Genomic DNA, 12,003 nt, shown 5'->3' on the forward strand with positions numbered 1-12,003 from the left:
AGGTCTATGATTCATCAGTCTTACATAATACACAGTGCTCATTATATCATGTGCCTTCCTTAATGCTCATCACCCAGTTGCCCCATCTCCCACTTCCCTTCCTTCCAGCCATCCTCAGTTTGTTTCCTATGATTAAGAATCTCCTATGGTTTGTCTCCCTCTCTGGTTTTGTCTTGTTTTATTTTTTCCTCTCTTCCCCTATGATCCTCTATTTTGTTTCTTAAATTCCACATATGGGAAACAAGGGCAAAAATGAACTTTCGGCACTTCATCAAGATAAAAATCTGCACCGCAAAGGAAACAGTCGACAAAACCAAAAGACAACTGACAGAATGGGAGAAGATATTTGCAAATGTCTTATCAGATAAAGGACTAGTATCCAAAATCTATAAAGAACTTTTCAAACTCAACACCTAAAGAACAAATAATCCAATCAAGAAATGGGCAGAAGACATGAATAAATATTTCTCCAAAGAAGAAATACAAATGGCCAACAGACATGTGAAAAAAATTCTCAACATCGCTCAGCATCAGGGAAATACAAATCAAAACCACAATGAGATACCACCTCACACCTGTCAGAATGGCTAAAATGAACAACTCAGGAAACAACAGGTATCAGCGAGGATGCAGAGAAAGGGGAATCCTCTTACACTGCTGGTGGGAATGCAAGCTGGTGCAGCCATACTGGAAACCAGTATGGAGCTTCCTCAAAAAGTTGAGAATAGAGCTACCCCATGACCCAGCAATTGCACTACTAGGGATTTATCCCAAAGATACAAAAATAGTGATTTTTTAAAAAAGATTTTATTTATCTATTTGAGAGAGAGAGCACAAGTGGAGTGAAGGTCAGAAGGAGAAGCAGAACCCCCTGCTGAGCAGGGAGCCTGACTTGGGACTCAATCCTGGGACTCCAGGATCATGACCTGAGCCGAAGGCAGACACCTAACAATGGAGCCACCCAGGTGCACAAAAATGGTGATTTGAAGGGGCACTGCACCCCAATGTTTATAGTAGCAATGTCCACAATAGCTAAAATATGGAAAGAGCCCAGATGTCCATCAACAGATGGATAAATAAGATGTGATACACACACACACACACACACACACACACACACACACACACACACACAAAGTGGACTACTACTCAGCCATCAGAAAAATGAAAACTTGCCATTTGCAACGATGTGGATGAAACTAGAGGGTATTATACTAAGCAATATAAGTCAATCAGAGAAAGACAATTATTATATGACCTTACTCATATGTGGAATTATATCTATATATTTATATACACATATACACACATATATACATAAACACATGTATACATATATATTATTATAAATATTACTATGTACACATAATTTTTGCTCTTTGATCCATTTCTTGCCCTCTCCTGCTCTGATCTATTTCATAGGAAATACTTCCATTTCCCAAGGCTCCTTTGCTAGCTGGCTTTCTAGGAGATTTGGCCAACGGGATGCACTGGTAAAAGACTGGAGGGCAAGAGAAAGAAAGAAACCAAGGTATTTCTTTCTCTTTATCTCTGTGTGATTCAAGTGGCTTCTCTTTCATGGTTCTGGCCCAACAACTCTCCTTCTGGGGTCTCACAATGGATGGCTCCAACTTCTGGACTGTGGCCATACCACCTCCTCTCATTGTCCCTTTAGCTCTAGAAATAACATAGGCTTCCTGCTCTGGCTAATCTCTAGGTTGCCTCATTCCTCCCTGTTTGGTTTCTCAATTCTTCCATTGCCTATGTAACCAATTCCTAATATTAAATTCCCTCTGAAATACCCGAAGTATGGAACCACAAGAGATCCTGAGTAGCCAAAGCAATCTTGAAAAAGAAAAACAAAGCTGGAGGCATCACAATTTTGGACTTCAAGCTATATTACAAAGCCATAGTCATCAAGACAATATGGTACTGGCATGAAAACAGACACATAGATCAATGGAACAGAATAGAAAACCCAGAAATGGACCCATGACTACATGGTCAACTAATCTTCAATAAAGCAGGAGAGACTATCCAATGGAAAAAAGACATGCTCTTTGACAAATATTTTGGGGAAACTGGACAGTAACATGCAACAGAGTGAAACTGGACCACTCTTACACCATATGCAAAAATAAATTCAAAATGGATAAAAGAAATGAAAGACCTAAATGTGGGAGATAGGAAGCCATCAAAATCCTAGAGGAAAACAAGGAAAGCAACTCCCTTGGCCTCAGCTGTAGCAACCTCTTACTAGACATGTCTCTTGAGGCCAGGGAAACAAAAGCAAAAATGAACTATTGGGACTTAAAGATAAAAAGCTTCTGCATGGTGGAGGAAACAATCAACAAAAATAAAAGACAACCATGGAATGGGAGAAGAGGACAAATGACATATTTGATAAAGGGTTAGTATCCAAAATCTATGAAGAACTTATCAAACTCAACACCCAAAAAACAAATAATCCAGTTAAGAAATGGGCAGAAGACATCAATAGACATTTTTCCAAAGAAGACATAAAGATGGCTAATAGACACATGAAAAGATGCTCAACATCACTCATCACTGGGGACATATAAATCAAAACCATGGTGAGATACCACCTCACACCTGTCAGAATGGCTAAAATTAACACAGGAAACAACAGATGTTGGTGAGGATGTGGAGAAAGGGGAACCCTCCTACATTGTTGGTGGGAATGCAAACTGGTGCAGCCACTCTGGAAAACAGTATGGAGGTTTCTCAGAAAGTTAAAAACAGAAGTACCCTATGATCCAGCAAGTACACTACTAGGTATTCACCCAAAGGGTACAAAAATACTGATTCGAAGAGGTACATGCACTCTGATGTTTACAGCAGCATTATCCACAATAGCCAAACTATGGAAAGAGCCAAACGTCCATCGACAGATGAACAGATAAAGAAGATGTGGTGTATATATATATAATGGAATATCACTCAGCCATCAAAAAGAATGAAATCTTGCCATTTGCAATGATGTGGATGGAGCTAGAGTGTATTATGTTAAGTGAAATAAGTCAGTCAGAGAAAGACAATTACTGTATGATCTCACACATATATGGAATTTAAGAAACAAAACAGATAAACATAGAGGAAGGAAGAGAAAAAAAGGAGAGGGAGGCAAACCATAAGAGTCTTAACTATGGGGGGCGCACCTGGGTGGCACAGCGGTTAAGTGTCTGCCTTCGGCTCAGGGCGTGATCCCGGCGTTGTGGGATCGAGCCCCACGTCAGGCTCCTCCGCTATGAGCCTGCTTCTTCCTCTCCCACTCCCCCTTGCTTGTGTTCCCTCTCTCACTGGCTGTCTCTATCTCTGTCAAATAAATAAATAAAATCTTTTAAAAAAAAAAAGAGTCTTAACTATAGGGAACAAACTGAGAGTTGATGGAGGGGTGGTGGGTGGGGAATGGGCTAAATGAGTGGTGGGTATTAAGGAGGACACTTGTGATGAGAGCTGGGTGTTATATGTAAGTGATGAATCACTAAATTCTACACCTGAAACCAATATTACACTATATGTTAACTAACTAGTATTTAAATAAAAACTTAAAAAAATGAAATACCCAAAGTAGTTTGTATTTTCTTGATTCAACCCTGATTGGTAATATGGGGTAATATGTATTTTGAAATGTCCTTTCTCAAGTAACTTCAGAACCAATTGCCATGGATGATTGCCTCAACCCTTCATTTTACTATGTGTGTCCATTCATTTACTCATCTACTCACATGCTGTATACTGAGCTCCTATCAGGTAGCAGGTGTTAGGTGCTAAGGATACAAAGGAGAACATAGCAGCAACAACAATGGCTAACATTTACTGAATATTTACTAAGTATGTTTACATACTTCATCATTATCATCTTGTATTAGTTCTCTAATGCTGTGTTAAAAATCACCCTAAAACACAATGTTGTTTTTTTTTTTAAAGATTTAATTTATTTATTTGACAGAGAGAGAGAGAGAGAGAGCACGCACAAGCAGGGGGAGTGGCAGAGGGAGAGGGAGAAGCAGGCTCCTTGAGGAGCAGGGAGCCTGATGTGGAGCTCGATCCCAGGACCCTGGGAACATGACCTAAGCCGAAGGCAGGCATTTAACTGACTGAGCCACCTAGGGGCCCAAGCACAATGGTTTAGACAACAAGCATTTATTATCACATTTTCTGTAGGTTAGAAACTCTGGAGTGCTTTAGTAGGTTTGTTCTGGTTTAGCGTCTCTCAGGAGGTTTCTGTCAGGATATCAGCAGGGACTGTAGACATCTGAAGGCTTAACTATGAATGAAAGATCTACTTCCAAGATGGCTCCCTCACAGGGCTGTTGGCAGGAGGTCTCAGCTCCTCACTACATGGCCTCTCCATTGGCTGATTGAGTGTCCTCACAAGAAGGCAGGTGACTTTCCCCTAGAGCAAGTGATCCAAAGCATAATGTCTTTTATGTCCTAATCTCAAAGACACTATCACTTTTGTCATATTCGATTTGTTAGTTGTTTAGCCCACTCACAGTCAAGGGAAGAAAATTTCAGCTCACGTTTCGAAGGGAAGAGTGCTAAAGATTTGCAGACATATTTTAAAATCACCACACATCTAATTCTTACAACCACTCTGATTTTGCAACAATCCCATTTTGTACCTGAGGAAACTGAGATACAGATAATAAAGAAATTTATCCAAGGCCTCACAGCTAGCAAGTGATGGAATTGGAATTCCAATGCAGATTCACACTAGAACTTATATATTTTTTAAAAGATTTTATTTATTCATTTGACAGAGAGAGAGCACAAGCAGGGGGAGCAGCAGGCAGAGGGAGAGGGAGAAGCAGACTCCCCACTGAGCAGGAAGCCTGATGCAGGGCTCGATTCCAGGACCTTGGGATCATGACCTGAGCTGAAGGCAGCGGCTTCACTGACTAAGCCACCCAAGCGCCCTGTAGAACTTATATTTTTAACCACAATACTGTACTGCCTTGGTACACAAATGCCTTGCCCTCAGGAAGCTTATATTCCAACGAGAAGACTAACGTTAGTCCAGGAATGTCTCTCTCTCACTTTTTTACACACATATGTACACACACACACACATACACACACGCACACAATTGCAAACCATTTAAATCCCAAGAAGGAAAAGTGTGGGGAGCTATAGGAGTACGTGATTGGGGAACCAGAGGTAATCTGGGGAAACAAATTGCTATACTTTGAGTCTATAGTTTAGTCTCTGGCGGTGAGTGTAACTCTTCGAGGGGCTAGCAGACCAGTAGTTCCCAATCCTGGCTTGACATTAGAATCACCTGAAAAGAGGTTTTAAAATATACTGATGCTGAGGATATACCTCAGACCAATTAAATAAGAATCTCTGAGGCTGGGATCCAGGCATTAATATTTTTTCTAAAGCTCCTTGGGTGGCCAGGGTTGAAAACTGCTACAGGTTTCAATTCTGCTTTATAGACGTGTACGTGGAAGTGCTAAGAGCAAAAGAGGGTGGCAGATCTCAGTCTCTAGCTTGCTGTCATGTTGGGGAGGGGCCCCTCTTCAAAAGGAATTTTCCATATGTTTGTTTCTTTTTTAAAAATTTTATTTATTTGACACAGAGAGAGAGAGAGGAGAGAGAACATAAGCAGGGGGAGCAGCAGAGGGAGAGAGAAACAGACTCTCCATTGAGCAGGAAGCCAGAGAGGAAGAAGAAGGTTCCCTGCTCAGCAGGGAGCCCGATGCGGGGCTTGATCCCAGGACCCTGGGATCATGACCTGAGCCAAAGGCAGATGCTTAACTCTCCGAACTACCCAGGCACCCCTCCATATGTTTTTTATTTAAGGTATTTTTTAAATGTCATGACTCGTGGAAGTTTTTATTTGACAAGGGAAGGGCGTGTGATACTGCATTGTGGAAACTATTTTGTTTGGAGAAATCACTTTTTATGAATGAGCTGGCTCTAAACTTCTTTGAAGCCAGAGGACCTTTCTTTTTTTAAAAGGTTTTTTATTTATTTTAGAGAGTGGGCGAGAGCACAAGTGGGGCGTGGGGCAGAGGGAGAGAATCAAGCAGACTCCCCACTGAGGGTGGAGGCTGACGTGGAGCTTGATCCCACAACCGTGACAGCATGACCTGAGCCGAAACCAAGAGTTGGACCCTCAACTGAGCCACCCTGGCACCCGGAGAGGACCTCTCTTTTTCACTGGATTCTGTCATTCCAGATACCAGGAAGTAAAAAGAAAAATCACACCAGCACATCAGGTGCAGGGGCTCCACTCCAGGGAGAGCTGCATAGATTAAATGAAGGGGAGGATACAAATTCTTTTTTCATTTCTGACATAAGCTGAGTCTTTCTGAATCTTCTCCCCTCAGCTCATCTAGAGATCTGTAAAATCATTCTGCTCCCAGGGCTCTGGGGGTTTATTCTACTCACAGCACCTTGTTTCTGATTTACTTGTTTCTTGTAGGCTGCTTTCTTGTTCTCAGACTGTAGTTTCCTGGAGAGCTGTGACCAAGTGTCATTTATTTTTGAATATCCAACTCTTTTTTTTTTTTTTTTAAGATTTTATTTATTTATTTATTTGAGAGAAAGAGAGCAAGAGCAAGAGCTGGGGAGGGGAGGTGCGGGGAGGGACAGTGGGAGAGCAAGAAGCAGACTCCCTGCTGAGCAGGAGCCCGACTCGGGGCTTGATTCCAGGGGCCGCACTTAAGATTGAGCCACCCAGGTGCCCCTCAAATATCCAAATCTTAACACAGTGCCTCACACGTATCAGGTGCTCGAAACATTTGTGCATTGAATTAATATGTTTACTGCATTTTCCGAGGTTCAAGATGGTGATTCATTCAGCTGGAGAGACACAGAACCAAAGGTGTTAAGAGAAGTGTACCGACTAGCCAACCAGTAGTAGCCAACAATGCATGTGAATTAATCAATCCAAATCTGTGACCACTACCTAAAAAACACTCAAAACATACATTTTGCTGATAGCACAAGAGAAGCAGACTCTTCTTATGGATGGTTGCAGTCTTGTGACTGGTTTCCACCTTCCTGAATTAGACCCAAACTACTTCCCACCCATTCCTCACATCAGCCAAATTAAGCTTTTATACTTAAAAAATATAGATCTGATCATGTCACTCCCTTGGAAAAATCACCTCAGTGGAGAAGCCCATAAGGTCCTGCTTGATCTGGCCTTTGCCTTCCTCCCCAGCTCCATTCTGACTTCCAACCTCTTTCCAAACCCTTGGGCTTCTGTATTTGCTGTTTCCTCTGCCTGCAGGTCTTGCTCCAGACTGTTTGCATGACTGGCTCCTTTGTAGGTTCTGGGTCTGAGAGGCATTCTCTACCTAAAGTGACGTCCGTTGTTCATTACCCATGCTTATTTTCTTCAAAGCATTTTTCTCAATGTAAAATTACCTTATCTGGGGCATTTGGCTGGCTCAATCGGTAGAGCATGCGACTCTTGATCTCTGATCTTTGAGCTGTGAGTTTGGGCCTCACATTGGGTGTAGAGATTACTTAAATAAGTAAGTAAATAAATAAATAAATAGGGGTGCCTGAATGGTTCAGTTGGTTAAGTGGCTGCCTTCTGCTCGGGTCATAATCCCAGGGTCCTGAGATCGAGCCCTGCATGGGGCTCCCTGCTCAGCGGGGAGCCTGCTTCTCCCTCTCCTTCTCCCCTCCTCCCTGCTTATTCTCTCTCTCTCAAATAAATAAATAAAATATTAAAATAAATAAATAAACAAACAAACATTACCTCATCTATGTATTTACTTGTTTACTGTCTCCCTGAACCTAAATATAGGTGTCATTAAGGAAAGAACCTCTATTTTGTCTATCTTGAGCACCCTTGAATCCCCAATATCTGGCTCACAGTAGGCACTCAGTCAATATTTATTAAATGATTAATACATAGAAAAGGAGTATATTATTCAGCTAAGGAGGTGTAGGATACTACAGGCAGAACAGTGGTCACAGGGTACAGAGTAGAATAATTTTTTGAAAGACTTTATAATTACGGGGTGCCTGGTTGGTTCAGTTGGAAGAGCATGTGACTCTTGATCTCAGGGTTGGGAGTTGGAGCCCTATGTGGGGTACAGAGATTACTTAAAATAAATAAAATTTTTTTTAAAAGTCTTATAATCAAAAGAAAAGCCTGCCCCCCCCCCCAGCCACCCAAAGGAAGACTTGCTGTGCTTTATTCCCATGCTTCAAACTCATCAGCAAAAAGAAAACTGCATTCGCAGGGGACATGTTTAAGATAGTTCAGGCAAGAGAAGAGTAAGTCCAAGGCTTCTCTTTGAGACCTTCTTTTCCAGCTGTGGCTCCTCCTAGGCAGCCCCCGTCCTGGAAAGGCCTGAAGTTGCTGTCACCACTCACTTCCTGGCCGCTTTCATGGCAGACATGGTGACTTTGCCACCAGTTGCTGCTGTTTTCTTCACAGCCTTGAGGACCTCAACAGCCACTGTCTGCCTCATGTCACACACAGCGACCAAAGGGCGACCAAAGCGACCAAAGCTTTCCACACACATGAGCTTTCATGGAATTATCTGAATGATGGCTGAATCCCCAGACTTCGGGGCTTTGGGTTGTCTTCCAGCTTCTTGCCTGAGCGCCAGTCTTCTCCCTGATGTCTGCCGGGCAGCAGTCCAGAACGGGTGAGTAGCTGCAATGCTGCCAGGGTGGTTGAGAATGATCACCTGGGAAATGAAGTTCCCCACGTCTAAGGGCAAATCATTCTTGCTATCTCCTGCCACATAGCCCCACCTGATGTCCTTCACTGACACAGTCTTCACTTTGAAGCCCACATTGTCACTTGGCAGGGCCTCAGCCACCTCATGGTGCATCTTTACAGACTTGACCTCCGTGGCCATGTTGTAGGGGGCAAAGGTCACCACCATGCCTGGCTTGAGGAAGCCTGTTTCCACCCGGTCCATGGGCACCAATGCTGATGCCTTCCATCTTGTATACGTTCTGTAGAGGTGGCCGCAGGGGCTTGTCCATAGGGCAGGAAGGGGGCATGATGCTTCTAGCAGTTTCATGGCCACCATGTTTACTTCCTTCCTGGTGATCTTCCAGCCTCTGCACAAGGACATCTTGGTGCTGGGTTCCATCATGTTGTCCCCATGCCAGCCTGAGATGGGCACAAAGATGACAACCTCAGAGTTGTAACTGATCTTCTTGATTTAGGCCTTCACCTCCTTGCAGATTTCCTCAAAGCGTGCACTACTGTAAGGAACTGCTTCACACCCAGTGTATCGGCCAACAGTACATGCTCACGGGTCTGCCCATTCTTAGAGATATATATTTTTAAAATTTATTTATTTATTTGAGAGATAGAGCATGCGGGGGTGGGGGACAGAGTTTTAAGCAGACTCGGCGCTCAGTGTGGAGCCCCATGCAGGGCTTGATCTCACGACCCTGAGATCAGGACCTGAGCCTAAATCAAGGGTCAGATGCTTAACCGACTGTGCCACCCAGGTGCCCCCCATTCTTGGAGATATTAATAACATTCCCAGAGAAGCCCTGGAATATTATTTTTCCATGTTCATGTCTTTAAATAAAAAAACTGTTCTATGGGGTGGAGGTGGGAGGGCTAAACACAACGATATTTACTTTGGAAACACATACATGACAGTTACTTTTATTTTACATGCTGAGAGTAGAAATATGACTCCTATTCAATGCAAGATTTGCACTAAAGTTGAAAATGGACAAGACTTTGGCATTCCCATCTATTATAACTGGGCCAGAGTTTCAATCACCAGCTGAAAAAATAAACATGGGGTCAGCAGGCATTTGCCCTGCACCCTGAGTGCATTCCACAGTGAAAACCATGTGCAAATGCCCTAAAGATCTAATGCCTCCTGATTTACAATTCATGCAAAGCCATACAATCAATATAGGGTAGAGTGAGCCACAGCAGGGTGTCCTTGAAATAGATACCATTGTAGAATGGCCCAGGGAACAGGGGAATCATATCTGGGCCAAAAGAAACTACATTTTTCGCTTTGTTTTCTCCAGTGTTCGGGGAACTAGGGCAACTAACAGGAAGATAGCTTTGCTGGAGGTGGGACGGAACCATGGCCAGGGTGTGCAGTGGTGGCCTGGCGTTAGCAGGCTGCGGAACAGGAGCACGAGGAGGCAGCTGAGACATCTGTTGGGTTGTTGCTCAGGGTGGGGCTCTGCGCTATAAGGAAGCCTGATGTAAAGCAAACTTGGGTGGAACCAGAGACCTCTCTGTTTATCTGTATAGTAAATGGGAGAGACTGAAAATGAATAATGTGTTTTGCTCGGTTTAGGGATTATAGAGAGGCATAAACCACGTCACCATAATTTTCCCAACCACACATGCTTCGGATGATCTTGCCATTCTCTTTATCTGATTTTGGACTTCTCATGGTAGAAAGCAGCAGAGATGGTTGTTACTTCAGGTATCCAGTAAGAGCCCACGTTGGTCTGCCATACCACCTTCTTTTGGGTTCTTTGAATGTGTCATGCTTTATATTCTGGTTTCTATTGTTGTATCAAACTACCCCAAATTTAATGGTATAAAACCATAACCATCTTATGCTCACAAACTCTGTGGGTGAGGAATGTGGGTCCGGTGCCCACTTCATAACTCAGACCAAAATAAATTCTAGACAGATTAAAAATTAAATAAATCCATTAAATCTAGAAAAAATTTAATTGAGTATCTGGTCTCAGAGAGAGAAAAGCCTTTCTAAATAACAGACCACTCACTATTTTAACTCAGGAACCAAATATGTCCTTGCAAATAACGCAATAATCCTCAATATCCAAACTCTTGCAGAAACCAAACAGTTTGGGTTTTTTTTTTTTAAGATTTTATTTATTTATTTGACAGAGAGAGACAGCCAGCGAGAGAGAGAACACAAGCAGAGGGAGTGGGAGAGGAGGAAGCAGGCTCCCAGCAGAGGTGCCTGATGTGGGGCTTGATCCCAGAACTCTGGGATCATGCCCTGAGCCGAAGGCAGACACTGCGCCACCCAGGTGCCCCAGAAACCAAATAGTTTGAGACAGCAACTGTATCCTTTTTCCCCCTACTATATGGATTTTTCTTTCTCTTTTTCTTTTTTTTTTTTAAAGATTTTATTTATTTATTTGACAGAGAGAGAGGGAGGAAGAAAGAACAATCAGGGGGAGCAGCAGAGGCAGAGGGAGAGGGAGAAGCAGACTCCCTGCTAAGCAGGGAACCCAATGTGGGACTCGATCCCAGGACCCTGGGATGAGGACCTGAGCCCAAGGCAGCTGCTTAACTAACTGAGCCATCCAGATGGCCCATCAATATTCATTCATCCAGCAAACACATACTGAGTGCCTACTATATATATATACCAAAATCTGAGTGGTTTCAACTTTATTATGTGTGAATCCAACTTTTGTGGGTTGGACTTGGATTCCAATCATTATTTACAATACAGTTTTAAAGAAAACTTTGTTCTACATCCCTCCACCCCAATTGCCTTCTAATTAATATTTAGCTACCCGGGATGCAAACTGATGATTGTTTGCAAAGAACTCAGATTAGCACAGTGAATGTCTCACTTGAGAAAAAACTGGAGACTTTCAGTATTGCTTCCTGGCTAATGTGGGGAAGAGGCCAAGACCCCAAGAGGCGATGCTTCAAAATGAAGCTGTGTGTAAGGTGTCCACAGAAAAGCAAACAGTACAGTAACAGTGGAGCATGTTTCCTGAAACAGGTAGTGGAGACACCTGGAAAGTCTCTGAAATGAGTCAGATAATTGAATAGTTATCTGATTTAGACACTCTTTAGGTTAGGTGGGTTTTGTCAAGCTTGTATATGTTGAGTAATATTTGCACTCAAAAATTAAATTCATCCAAATAAAGACTGTGGAGGGCGCCTGGCTGGCTCAGTTGGTTAAGTGTCTGCCTTCGGCTCAGGTCATGATCCCAGGGTCCTGGGATCGATCCTGCATCTTGTTCCCTGCCCAGCGGGGAGTCTGCTTCTCCTGCTGCACCCCCCCCCCCCC

The 12,003-nt window shown here is 43.1% G+C and overlaps 1 pseudogene; it reads right to left on the minus strand.

Annotated features, from left to right (window-relative positions):
- Window positions 1-8,364: 8,364 nt before the first annotated feature.
- LOC105241679 overlaps window positions 8,365-12,003 on the minus strand; it is a 5,901-nt pseudogene continuing 2,262 nt past the window's right edge.

The sequence above is a fragment of the Ailuropoda melanoleuca genome, chromosome 4, assembly GCF_002007445.2.
Source record: "Ailuropoda melanoleuca isolate Jingjing chromosome 4, ASM200744v2, whole genome shotgun sequence".
NCBI lineage: Eukaryota > Metazoa > Chordata > Mammalia > Carnivora > Ursidae > Ailuropoda > Ailuropoda melanoleuca.